The sequence below is a fragment of the Scomber japonicus genome, chromosome 1, assembly GCF_027409825.1.
Source record: "Scomber japonicus isolate fScoJap1 chromosome 1, fScoJap1.pri, whole genome shotgun sequence".
NCBI classification, from domain to species: domain Eukaryota; kingdom Metazoa; phylum Chordata; class Actinopteri; order Scombriformes; family Scombridae; genus Scomber; species Scomber japonicus.
The window spans coordinates 15,744,459-15,758,151 of NC_070578.1; the positions used below are offsets into that span (position 1 = coordinate 15,744,459).

Sequence of the window (13,693 nt, forward strand, 5' to 3'; positions counted from 1 at the left end):
AAACAGCACTCGATAGTTTTGAGTTTTTGGATAGATAACAGTATGGACTGTACTTTTTTTCTTTTTTTTTCGCTGTTCAAAAAGACCAACACAGTGGTGAGCTGATGGCCTCACCTCATTTACAGTTAGCATATTAGTAAAATGACCCACAGCTGGCGTTTAGTGAACAGGATGCTGAATCTTGAAGTTGAAATTTTAAGCACATCTTAACATCATTATTATTTTTGCTGTGTCACATAATTAGACATAGCGAGTCATTTCAAACTTTATGTATCTTTTTATCTATGTTGGTACAGTGATTTATTTATTTTATTGATAGCAACCACTTCCAAAAACTATTAAATTTAAAATGATTGTATAATGGTTGTTTAAATTTTCAGTATACATGACCCGTGAAGCTGACCTGATTTCATGTTGTCAGCTAGTTTAATCAATCAAACCTGCTGACTGCTGTTTATTTGTTCATGCTGCTCTGTGGTCGTTACATCATCATGTGATTGCAGCAAGTCTCAGTGTTTCAGAGCACAGTGGGATGTTTCTGAAAGCTGTTGTGCTGTACCTGAGGTGAAGTGAGTTACACAAAACACAACATTTGAGTTTGATCGAGCTAAATGGAGCCGATACGATCAACTGAGAAAATTGCCCTTAGTGGCCGTGATAACAACTCTGTTCCAATCTCTTTCTGCAAAATCTCTCTCTAAATATTTGCTCAGGGCAACACCAAGTAGACAAACACTCCAATCAAGTTGGAACAGTTTAGAAAATGGCCCAGACAGACGTATCTCTTACCAGACCTTGTGACACGGAAACAAAGTTGATCATATTTCATGCGTACATATATTCATATATTCCTCTTAAATGTCTGCTCTTTTATAATTAGTAGTCAGCCTGTGTTTATTGGTGGAGATCTCAGCATCACAAGGGTTACTGGCATAGAAAATAATCTGGGTGAAAGCCTATGAACTGTAATATCTTGTGTTGTGTTGTTGTGATGAACTTTGAAATGTGCACTGATCCACTTAAACAGCTGTGGTGCCTCCTTATTCTTGAGAGCAAGCTTCTAATTATTTGCATATTGCTCTAGTGTATCTTATCCTCTCCTGTTATGACATATGGTGTGGCCTGTTAAAAAATAACTAAAAATATCTAAAATTATAACGCTGAGCAATTAATTCCTATGGATTGTTTTTTTCAGCATATAAACCAACATTTACATATTCTGTACGTCTGTCTCATAAATGTCCACCGTTTGTCTTTTCAGCTGTGAAGATCAGCAGACGTCGAAGGCTGCGTTTTCCTCAGCAATAAGGTAAGCAGCTGATAAACACAGAGACATGAGAGCATGAAGGCAGACTAGAAAATGTCATGAACTGTTAGTTTCACTGTAGTTCTCCCCTCAGGAGAGGCTTCAGTTGCTCTGGATGCTGCAGCATGCACCATGTGTGTATTTTCATCACCACAGATGGTGTGCAGCATCACTTAACGCATGAAAGAGAAATAGCTGAAAACGTGTGATTTGGGATTTAATGACGTTGAGTTAAACTGTGAAATCTTAATTGATGCAATGGAAACGGTACACTTTAGAAAGTTACCATGCAGAGGTACTATCTTGTGCCGGCACACTCAAGCAATTGTGCCAGTGTTTGACTCTGAGCCAACGATTTCATCCTGTTTGCCGGTAACATTTCTTGTAATGACGCTATTCTTTCACAGTCTGCTCTCCATTTAAATTCAGGTGAATTGGATTACATTGTTAGTAATTGATTTACAGGTGCAAGCTTGTGTCAATGTCAGTGGTGTATAATCAGAGGTGTAGGCTCCAACATGCTGTGCTATGTGTTTGTGTTACATCAGATAAGGAGCAGTTTCCTCAGCGCTGTCTGCCAGTGCGTCATATGGAAACAAGAGTGTGAAAGAGTTAAAACTGAGAAGCTGGTCTTAATTGTCTCTGCTGCTCTTAATAGTAGCAGCAGGTTCACTTTATCTGTATTCTCACCAACTTATAGTTTGCTTTTTTCTGTCTTCATGATTTACTCTCTACATTTTTACAATCTCAGAAATACTCTGACAGCAGGCTGCCATAAATGTAGGGTGTTGGGCTTGTGTTGGATGAACATCTCCTGTGTGACAGTGTGATAACTCACTCATATTAAATATCCTATCAATCTGGGAGGTGCTGAATCTAAATGATCTTTTCCTCCCTTCTTGTGTGTATGTGTGAGTGATACACAGTGTGTGTATGCCAAACATACTTGGTTTAAAGCCACTTGCCAGGTGCACTGTATGAAATACCATGTGACATATTCTCTGTCTTGACACAAAAGTTGCTAATTGGTGCTTATTGGCATTACTTTCATTAATAGAAGTCAAAAGGATGCCTGCTTGCATGTGATGCATCACTGCATGCCAGTATATGTAATAACGTACATTTTCAAGCAGAGTCAACGAGCTGCTTGCAGAGGGCAATTAACTGGCAGCATCTGGTGCCCAGCCACTCACTGTAATCATGCTCAACTCCACAAATGAGGTTACAGTCGCTGTGCGTTTTAGTTTCCAACAATTAATGAGCTCTAATGTGGATTTGTCTCATGCCATGCTTCAATGAGCAGCCAGATCTGAACTTAATCTGAGGCGCATTAATAAGTACAATAAAACTACACATTAAATAGTTTTTTGGAAGTTTTAGAATACAAATGATCCTTTGGCTCGTCTGTCAGAGTTTAACTGCTGACATGTGCTCCTTTTTTACTTTTGTCTCTGACTGTTTAGACAGAAAACAAATCAGTGTTGCGCTATGAATCCAAATTCTGCCTGTTTTCATACAAAGTTTAGAGTTGATGTGTGGTTTGGGTGTTTTTAGGATTTCTAAACATTGTATCTCAATTTCATAATACAGGATTATCAGAGGAGAAAGTATGTTTTTGTAGTTGTCTTGTACACACATTTTGATGAGTTCCTGTATCTGTGATGGCTGTGTTCAACCAGTGTCACTACCTCAGCCAGCTGTTCACTGTCCAGTCTGCTGACAAATCTGAGCTGTTAGCTCACGGTTGATTAGTCAAGCATGGGCTGAGTTTATGAAACAGTGGCAGGACAAAACACTGAAAGTAAATCATGAAGTTTTGTTTATAGTAATCAACTGCTTTATGTGACGTCACTGCATACGTTGTATCATTATTTTTTTTTCCTGATATGTTAATAAATGAGTACATGTGCTGCTATTTGATTGGACATCTGCAAGTCTAATTTTGTTAACAATACTTTTTTTGTTGGAGGAATGATTTTAGGTTAACTTCCTCCGTCAAGAGGAATAAAACATCTAATTGGAACTGGCACGTCTTTGTTTTCCTAGTCATGGCGACTATAATTACTATGAGAGTAGGTTTATTACATTTTAAAGATCCCTACTTTTCCACATGGCATAGCCTTGAGTGATTATTAGATTTAGTTTTCTTTGTGGTGATGTACTGTCAGCTACTTTCTTGCCAAATGGATCACTCAGTTGTAAAATGTAGTGCAACTGAACAACTCAAGCATGTTTTTTTAAATGCAAAGATACTGAAAGAGTCAATTTCCAGCCTGAGCTATATTATATTTAGTTGTATTCCTCTGAACTGTTCCACAGTGTGACACATCATTGCAATCCATTTGTTTCATGATGTTTTTTTATAGCATTCTGACTATTGACATAAATGACATTTAAGACAGAAAACATACAATCATATTTTAATTATCTTTGGGTCTGTGGGTCTGTATTGGTATTTTAATGCCAGTTATACCAATGTCTTGTTGTGCATTATGATGTTCTGTGTCCTGTACCTGTACATCATCATCACCGGTACTTTGCAGTTATGGCTGACACAGACTCACCGCGGTGACTATAATGGCAGTGGTCACATTCGACTTTGACCAGATGTTGTGGAAGTCACCAGAGCAACTAAAAATATGTTGCTAAGGAAAATACAATCAATGCCAATTTTTTGTATTTTTAGAGGTAGAATGATGGTGCACCATTGTTTCATCCATTACCATCATGAGCTCAAACTGACTAAAATGTCTTGTGTTAATGAGATGTACACACCCTTACAGCTATTTTCCAAGCATAAAGAACGTTAGATTTTGTATTACTTTAAATATGTGCAGCTTTCCCAATTAATCATGAGAAACAGTTAATTTAATTCTGCTTCACCTGGTAAACCATTTAGTGCATGCTCTAGCTGGAGCTGAAATGCACACCTCAGGGCTGCAGTGTGACTAACCATTCAGTTTGTCAGCTTGCTGTTCACTTTATTTTAAGATGAGTGGTCTGAGTCTGTCTTTCTAAGCCTGGAAGATGACTGGCTCCTGACCACATCTTACACTGACTCGTCCACGCTCTCACCGCATTCCTTCTGCTGTCAGACATTTTACTGTTAAGCAGTGATCATGGCTCCTGGTGGGGTGACCGAGGCCGTCGCCACAGCAGTTGGCCGGCACCCAATGTAGTGAATCACCTGTTTTTCCAGGCAGAGTGGCTGTGCCATCGGGAGCGTTGTGTAATCCCAAACTGCATCACTGCCAAATAGGACAGGCCCTGGTGTCCGGAAAACTTTTGGCCTCCTTGGCATTCATATGTAGGCGGCTTTCATGGGTCTCCCCTTCAGATCTGTTTTCTGGCCCTGATATTTTTGTATAGAAGGCAGAGTGACTGATATACATGTGATACTGTTAAATACTTTTAACCCCTTTCAGCATTATACACATGAAAGCCTCTGAAGAGCTGTGTGCCATCATAAAAAAATTAATAATTGCATGATATTTTCCTGATATTGATTAAACCACATTTCCTTTTTTTTCTTTTTTAACTCGCAGTCATGCAAGGATATGGATATTTTATGTAGCAGCAGCACTGTCCAACCAATGCCCTCATTATACAATTGCAATAAAATGATCACAATCTGATAATCATACAAATAGATTTCATAGCAAATATGATTCACACATAACAGTATTCAAATCAGAGATCTCCACACACTGCAGAGACCAGTGAAATATTACTGAGGAAACGGCTCAGACTAAATGTCGGCCTGACAGCAAGAATTATCCCCGGCCTTTAACTAAAACAGAGAGTCCCATAAGAAGCACAATCCCCATAATAACCATTAAAAGCAGACCAAAGCATAGAGATTATGTGGACCTTTAGTACATGGCAGGTTTTATCGATTCCCCATCTCCTTATGATTTGCCCATGCAACTTTAGGGCTTAGGAGTGTTTATGTGACATGAGTACAGATGACCAAAAAATGCTGCAGTTTCTGACCAGAGATCATGCTTGCTGGGATGCACATCTCTACCATTTCAGTCTCAAAGGCACTGAAATGCATAATGGATAAGCTGGAGGACTGTTTGAGTAGCTCCATTTATTTATTTTTTTGTTGTCATACACACTATTGTAGGATTAGTCCTTTTTAATAAATTCACCCATAACCCATTCTTCATAACAAAATAGCAGATCTTGGGTTAGAGCCAAATCATAGTTTTTTGGAGAGGGGGGCGGGCACTGTATGGGAATTCATTGAAGGGTGCACATGTATATGTATATGCATATGCTATGTGTATTGTATGGTGATTGATGTTTCTTTCTGTCACTCAGTTTTGGTACAATGCAACATAGTGGTGTTGTCATGTGAGTTCTGTATCATTATAGTATTCATCTAAGACAAAGTGCTTTACAAACAACTGACTGATGAATTTATCTATAATTCCAAATATGGGATGTGACACAGAATTGCAGTGAAAACAGGATCACAAAACGAATAAGACGGTCTTACAATGAATCTGTAATGCGTTGCTGCAGCTATAGCTGTACAGTGCACTCATGTCAGCATCTTGCAGCTCCAAAGCATCGAGGTAGAACAGACTTGACGTGGATATATTACAACTTGTTACTTTAATAGGTTGCACATTCCACATTATCAGCACTTAAGAACAACACGTGACAGAGAAGAGCAGAGAGCTGTTCCTGCATGATGGAGCCCTGGAGATTCCCAAGATGCAACAGCAGAGACTGAAACCTTTAATGCATCAAAGGCAGAAGTGATTCTACTTTTGTTTTATGCATTTTATGAAAGCTGGCTCCCAACTCGGCTCTTTACCAGTCGTTTTTATCCACCATGGTCTCTTTTTTTCAATCTTTTTGTTGATGTTGGAATGCTGTTGTGATAAAAGTGTTAATGTGTGTGGATGATGACTGCAGGTTTGCACTTGGAAAATATGTCTCAGTTGATACACTGTGTATATTTTTTGGTGCCACACATAGAGCTGTTTTTCATGATGTCCTTGAAAAGTGGACGTGTGATGTTTTGGTCCTCTTATCATGGCCAGGGGCAGCAACTAAGAGTCATTTTGGAGCAAAAAAAAAGGATTTTGGCAATGCTGTTAATACCTGTGAATTTCTATATGGATTTTTTTTCCCGCATTAACTTTGATTAAGAGTTCTGCTTGGTCTTAGAGCTCTGCCTTACTTAAGTGCCTGTATGCTTTTTACACAGAAGCACTGGTCAAATGGTTGAACAGCTTCCGTAACCCCTCTCCACTTTTTTCTGATGTTAGAATTTGGCGGATACATCCGATTATTTTTGTAACTTTCCAAAACCTTCAATCTGACATTCACACTTACTTCATCGGCCAGCTGTACAGAGGTAAGAAAGGAGCCAGAGATTGAACTTTTCCCCCCAGCTCTCATTTTTCTTTCTGTTACACAACTATTTGTCATGTTTTGTGTGTTGCTTTTCATAGTGTTTGGAGTTTGAATGACTTCCTTCTAAGTCTTTTATTCATACACGAGAACAGGTTGATTAATACCCTGCCAGTTATGAGAGTGTGGAGGTCCTTCTCTAATGTCAATTAAGGAATTGATGTATTAATGAATGTATGAATTCTCAGTTTCTTCATTAAGTCTACTTTTAGTGGGATGTTTTAGTGTCCTGCTATGGTCTGAATACAGCTTCAGAGGCTTTTCACACTGACCAGGACAAATAACGTGACTTTTTTCATAATGAAATTTGTCAGTTTTCTAGATCTGATAGCAGCAGCTTTGATCCACATATCAGACTGCACATGCCAGCTCAACTCTTGTGTTTTCTCATTTCATTCCCTGTAAAACAGATCAGATCTTAGTCAGGACACAAGCAGCCTCTGTAACCATGGCAACTTGTGTTTGAACACGTCCTCAAGTAGAAACATTGTCTTTTTAAGAGAAAACTGAAATGTAAGAGTGAGTGAAAATTGTGACAGAAGATTAACTTATTGGTGGCTCATAAATGGGTCGTGTCATGTACACCCCCTCTTCTCAAGTACCCATAAAAGTTGGTATCTCTATGACAAATTTACATGCGCTAAAAGGATGGGGGGTGACCGCAGTTAGGCTTCAAATATCAAATTGATTCTCTCTTCTTGTTGAGAGGCCAAATCAAATCTATTTTAAATGATGTTGAATGAAGCATTAGCAACAAGCTGCGTGTTAGATTAGAGGCAGTGTTGGAAGTCTCTCCTCTCCATGAAACCCAACACCTGTGCTGGTGCTGCTGCCGACAGAGACACATCACCTGTCTGCCTCAGCCGTTTGCCAGCCTCTCTTGCTCACACACACACACACACACAGACACACACACACACACACACACACAAATGTGCACATGCAAAAACACACAGGCAGACAACAGACATGCTGTTTCTGTCACTGAGGAGGTATGCAGTCTGTCACCTGATCCCACCACCAACCAGGTGGATAATTAGGCTTTATTTCTCAGCTTCCTAGCCTCCTTTGCAAGTAGAGGTGTGCTTGTGTTTTTACTCTCATGTCTGTGTGTACATGTTTGTCTGGTGATAACTGTGCCACAGTGAAGAGTAATTAACAAGCGTCAACCTCCGGGGCTGGAAAATAAAACCAATGCTGGCGCTGGAAGTGCCAAAAACTGCTGTTCCATAAATGGCCTCTTGAGGCGGACTGCAAACATGAGTCAATCCCCTGTTTTAAAAAGCCCAACTTTAAAACAGAAATAAATGTTTATAGCCTGGTAAAAAAAATGGTTTAGGTAATTTCACTGTTCCTGACAACTATATATATAAACGTGATTTGTGGCTACATCTTTGTTACTCAGCCCCTCAATCAAAAATGTCCCCACAAGTTTACCATGAAACCTGGTGCTTAGATGTACTTCCAAACCAATTTCTTATTCATCTCAACTCTCTCTGTAATGTTCTTTCTCACAGACCTTCAATCTGACTTCATTGACACAAAAGAAACTATTTTAACAAAATAAATCAACTGAACTGTAATTGATGCTCGTGTGAATTTCACTGGAGTCACAAGTGTACTCTTTTAACCTACTGGCCACCGCTGCCTCCATTCAGCCTGCTGGATCATGACCTCATTCTGAACTGTGCCGGCTCACTCGTGTGTGACTAAGACTGTATGCTTTAGATCAGTTCCATTTGTGCCTGAAGACTAGTCAGAGCAAGTTTCAAATGTCCTGTTTGCGCTGCCTTTGACTGGATATGACAGCAGGGATGATGAACACTGGTCCATTCACAGCTGGGAGTATATTAAAAAAAATGCATTGAATAGGTAAAACAGTTGGAAAGTAATTCACCATAGAACAATGGAGACTTCCAACCGTGGTGTGTGTATGTGGGAGGGGTGTGCAGTTGAGAAAACACTGGTTAAACACACTGAAATACTTGAAAGGCCAATAAAAAGGAACAATAGAAGAGGCTAGAAAGCTGTCAGGTGAAAGTTATTACGACTCTGTGAGTGGTGATAAGATAAGAAACGTAACTCAGTAGTTTTTATACACTGTAAAACTAAAGTAGCAAAGACAGATGCACTTTTATCAGTGTAAGAACAACACAGGTTTGTACAGGAAGAGGTCAACATGGCCCAGAGAGCTCTTTCATCACCACTGGAATGATTCTGTTCAAATGAATATAATGTGTTGTGAAATTTTGCCATCATAAATACTGTTGCAACCAGGTCCTAACAAACAGATTTCCCTCATAATATCTCAACTAAACCCACTCAGGATGATAACAATGAAGAGCGGGTAAAATGGCGCATTGCACAGCCTAATTGTTATTCAGAGGCAGTGCATATAAAATACATGGATCATAATATGCGACATGCTCCTGGAGCAAATTAGCCCCCCTCCCTGTGCACTTGTTAGTCAGGAATAACATTAAGAAAGGTTGTATCTCAGTAGCACTCCAGAGGAAAACATTTAATTGTTTGTATTCCACAGATTTTAGTAATTAGACATGTCTCATTTAAACGTTGCATCTTGGTTTTGGTTTGAACATAAAGCATCTGAAAAGGAGTTTGTCTTCACTCTGGTTCATTTTGAAAACAGAAGGATTGAGTTTCCAAGAGGCCTCATCCTCTGTGCATCTCCTGGGGGCCATGTGTGGTGTCAGAGTGAAAGCCGCTGTCATATGATAAGGCTTTATAGTGCTCAGTGTCCACATGTGCCGTCTTTTCCTTTCCAAGGTCAAGTGGAATCACCTAAAGCCTGCTTTTAACTGCAAATTAGAAAAGACTATGTTTTCTTTGAAGGCAACTAGTCGCTAAATTAAACACAGAAATGCTGCTCAAGGGTAAACCAAAGAAAGCAGATGGACTAATTACCATGCCCCTGCTAGCCCATTTTGGCCCTGATGTTGAAACTAGTCTGCCGACATGCTCAGGCCAAATATTGAATATGTTCTCTGGTCCAGAACTCCTCTAGGATTGGCCTGTTTGACTTGTGGGCCATTCTATTATTGGATTAGAGGCCATGTTACTGTAATAGGGCCTGGGCATTCCCAGCAGGCACTGCTCTGCCTCATTGATCTATTGAACAATAGCTACATGTTCCAGTGCTTGGTCTCAGTTTCCTTTTTATCTCATGAGCTTTTGTCTTGACTCTTAGGTCGGCGGTTTTCTCCAAATGAAATCGAATTTGGCTTCTGTGCTCCCAAAATGTAACTTGCTTTCCTCTCACTCTTCATTGCTCTCTGTCTTTCTCTGGTGTGATGTATCTATCTGTGTCCAAGTTACTGATTCCAAAACTTTGATGACTAAAGCTGGGAAAAGTGGGATTTTTGTTTCTCCCTTCTGGCAGTGAGAGTAAAATGGTGGATACATAGTTTTGAGTGTCATACAACCACCATGTTTCACAATCAGAATTTGATGCATTCTAGCTGGCTCAGTCTAGTGTGCACACTCTGCCCATGCACAGTATACATAGTAGTATGTAGTATACTGTGAAATACTTGAGATTTATGTGGCCTGTTAAGTTCAAGGGCTTGAATGTAATGGACATTCATTTATGTAAAAGTTATGTAAAAATCCCACACTGCAGGTTTAATACACGCTACATGTGCAACTCACAATGAGCCAGATGCAAGAATATGTTCGTATTTTTCTTCTTAAATCTGTCGTACTTTTTTCGTGAGGTGGAATTTTACGAGTGTGCCATGTCGGATTCACCAAACACTCGTATCACCAGGAAACAGTCGTAAATGACCTTCGTAAACATGACTGACGCCCCCAAAATACCATATAAGGTCAGACGACCGGCAGGTTGTGGAGAAGCTCCATTCAGGAAAATGGCACTAAAGAATAAGAACTTTACGAGCTCTCAGACTGAGGTCCCGCTACAGAAATAGATCAACAGAAACACAGATTATTATTATTTAGTGTGTTAGTGGTGGAATTAAAGGTCCTGAGAAAGGAATGAGGAAAAATGACCCGTGCTGTGAACGCTGTCTCAGAAATAAAAACAAAAATGAGTGAACATGAAGTATGCCAGGAGATGTCATCAGCCAGGGAGTTAAACTATTACTTCGATAAGCAATATTTCAATTAAATAAATAAAAGTTATTAATAAATAGCCATTTATATTGTAACTGTAACTGTGGAAAAGTAGCTGTGGACAAGTCGCTTTGTAGTTTCGTCCGCTAATATTTATATTGATATATCTACCTAAATTGTTAAATAGTCTACTTCTTTATACTAAATAACCTAATAATTTTACAAACAGAGTAATGTCATCATGATTATGGATTCAGAAGTGCAATTTAAAGGTAGAATATGTAGAATGAGCAGAACAACGCCATCTAATGTCTCGAGATCGTAGTCGCAACAACCAAAAAGTAATTCCAGCAGTCGGGTTGCCAGGTCCGGTGCCGGATTTTATTTTAGCTCTAACTCTGTAAATATACCACTTTATCCACATGTCTAACCTTTTTAGGCGAGAAAGTAGCCCTTTAGATCCACAATGTGACGCTAATTTGTCCAAATAACATCTGCTTAAAGTTTTGTTCCTGCGAATTCGGAGCCACTCAAGTTAGTCGTAGCGAGTAACGCACTTCCGGTCATTTTCACACAATAAAACACCCGTTGCCTTTTATTATTAAGAAAACCATAACGATAGAGTTGGTGCTTTTATTTTGAAAACAGGAAGCGAACATACCCTCGCTGTAACTGACTTGAAACCACCGAGGTACATTACATTGTAACGCCAGTGGGAGTAGCAGCAATGTCTCTGCATGTACTGCCTAATCCTAAACATTGGCTTGTGTGTGGTGTCGTCAGAAGCAGAAGAGGCTCACGGTCATATGTCTATGCTCACGGTCGTAAACATCTAGTCACGTGTAGTCTGAGATGGACGCGCAGGTCAGGAAATGACGTAAACGGACCGTATATGGTTTGCTATTTGTGTTATTACATTACGTGTTGGACTAAATACATGGACATATTGTGGAAAATATTCCGGTTTTATGAAAACGGATTTCATATTTCACAAGAATGGATACTTGGCGAGCTGTACAGAAAGTCCTGAGTCATAAGATGATCGTTGTGGATAAAGGGAAGACTTTGAAGGTATGTAGGCATTATAGCTTTTCTCACTTAGCTGAGTGGCTAGCCGAGCTAATCGGTAATACTATTACGGCTGTGAGCAACCATATAAGTCGTGAGTGGTCTTGAATGAATCAGAATAATCTAAGCTTTCCAACAATGTACGGCATGAGTATATATGTTTAAGGGTTGGTGTTTAAAACATTCAGAAGACCGTGTGGCTACCTCCTAACATCCGTCCCGTCCCGTGAACGGAACAGCGTGCGTTAAGAGGTTAATGATCAAATATCAAAATCCGAATAGCGTCAGAAAGTCAACCCACTCTCCACATTTCCATTGCTACCGTTTTGATACTTCATGGTACACAAACAAATAGCATCTCATATGAAAGCTAAGACCCTGGCGAGTTCAACAGTACCACTATTATTGCGCTAAAAACTCAGTGAACCAGCAGCATACAAAGGTAAACAACCACTTATTTACAGTGACTAACAGATATTCTGTCTTACCTTCGAAGTTTTGTGATGAAAAGTTGTACTTGAGAGCAAAAAACGCTGGTTTTAGTAAGTCCAACACGGCTCTGCTTGTTTACAACTCCATTTCACCCAGTGCCAGCCTACAGTAGCTGCACCGGAACAACAGACAACCCTGGCAACCCGCAATTCCGGCCGCTAAATGGCTGGTACAATGTACACAGAACGTGTCAGAACGTCATTGTCGAACCCGTCAAAAATTTTTAAAAATATTAATTCAGACTACATATTTTTTTTATGGAAAAGCAATACTTTCATTCTGTACCCCTCAAAACGCCCCGTGGCTGTGTTATTTAAAAAAAATATATAGCTTTTAATAAATATTCTACATATTCAACCTAATAAATGGGACATAGTATACACTTGCTCATTGCCTACATTCCCTGTAGTTCACACCCATTACTCAGGGGTCTCTAAAATACTGACAATATAATATACGCTCAGCTTGCGGATCAACATTATTAATTTCTCTGTTAAGTGGTTGTCAGCATACAGTGATGTTGAAAAGAAAATCCAATTCAAATCATAGCACAAGAGTTAGTAGGATTTCATATAGAGTTCAATTACTTCCTACTTTCCTGTTTGCTGTATTTTAAAGTTTGTCATATCAATCTAAGTTCAGTGACTTGCTTCAGTGGCTCCCTTCACTTGTGCTCCGGGCTGCTCTGTTGTTAAAGAATAGTCCTGGATCAACTTACACAGCAGTCTCACTGTCAGAGCGTCTTTGGCAGCAGGTAGAAGTCGATGTTCGATGTGTGCTTTTTTTTGTGTGCAGTGAATCTGATACGAAGGTAAAAGCCACCTCCATGTCTCGGCTACTTGAATGCCATTTGCTAGCTCTACTTATATGGCAGTGAAATGTATTGCTGGCTTTACCTCCTTTTTTTTTTTTTTTTTTACAGCTGAAGTGTTGTTTTCTGGCTATTCACTGGGTTTTTGTCCTCTGAAACACTGACTTAGAATGTTCCTGATAGTTTTTTAATGACAGTAATATCAGATAATAGACCCTAACCCTTTTTTTAAATTAAGAACAAATTTGTGAAGAACTTTGGCACCTTTTCTTCTCAGTCTCCACTTTGAAATCCCACAATTACAATACAGTAATGACTAACTGGTTTTTCATGTGACAAACATTGATCATGTGATAACAGGTTTGAACTCCATGTAACTCAATCCATAGACTTCTCAAGCAGTACATCGTGACTCCTGTGACTTCACTGTTAGGTTTTTAGACAAATTGCAAAATGCATAACTTTGTGTAGCAATCCAAAAGTTTTATAGGATG

At 39.4% G+C, this 13,693-nt stretch overlaps 1 protein-coding gene across 3 annotated transcripts in view; it reads left to right on the top strand.

The window, feature by feature from the left end:
* tln2a (talin 2a) overlaps positions 1–13,693 on the top strand; it is a 92,346-nt gene that overhangs the window by 22,894 nt on the left and 55,759 nt on the right. The window contains exon 2 of one of the 3 annotated variants that reach the window (XM_053319711.1): positions 1,262–1,309. The exons of 1 other annotated variant lie outside the window; for it this stretch is intronic. The gene's annotated coding sequence lies outside the window, so the exon portion shown is untranslated. Of the gene's footprint in view, positions 1–1,261; positions 1,310–2,768; positions 2,834–13,693 lie in introns of those variants that run through there. One more of the 3 variants, XM_053319719.1, reaches the window with a different exon arrangement.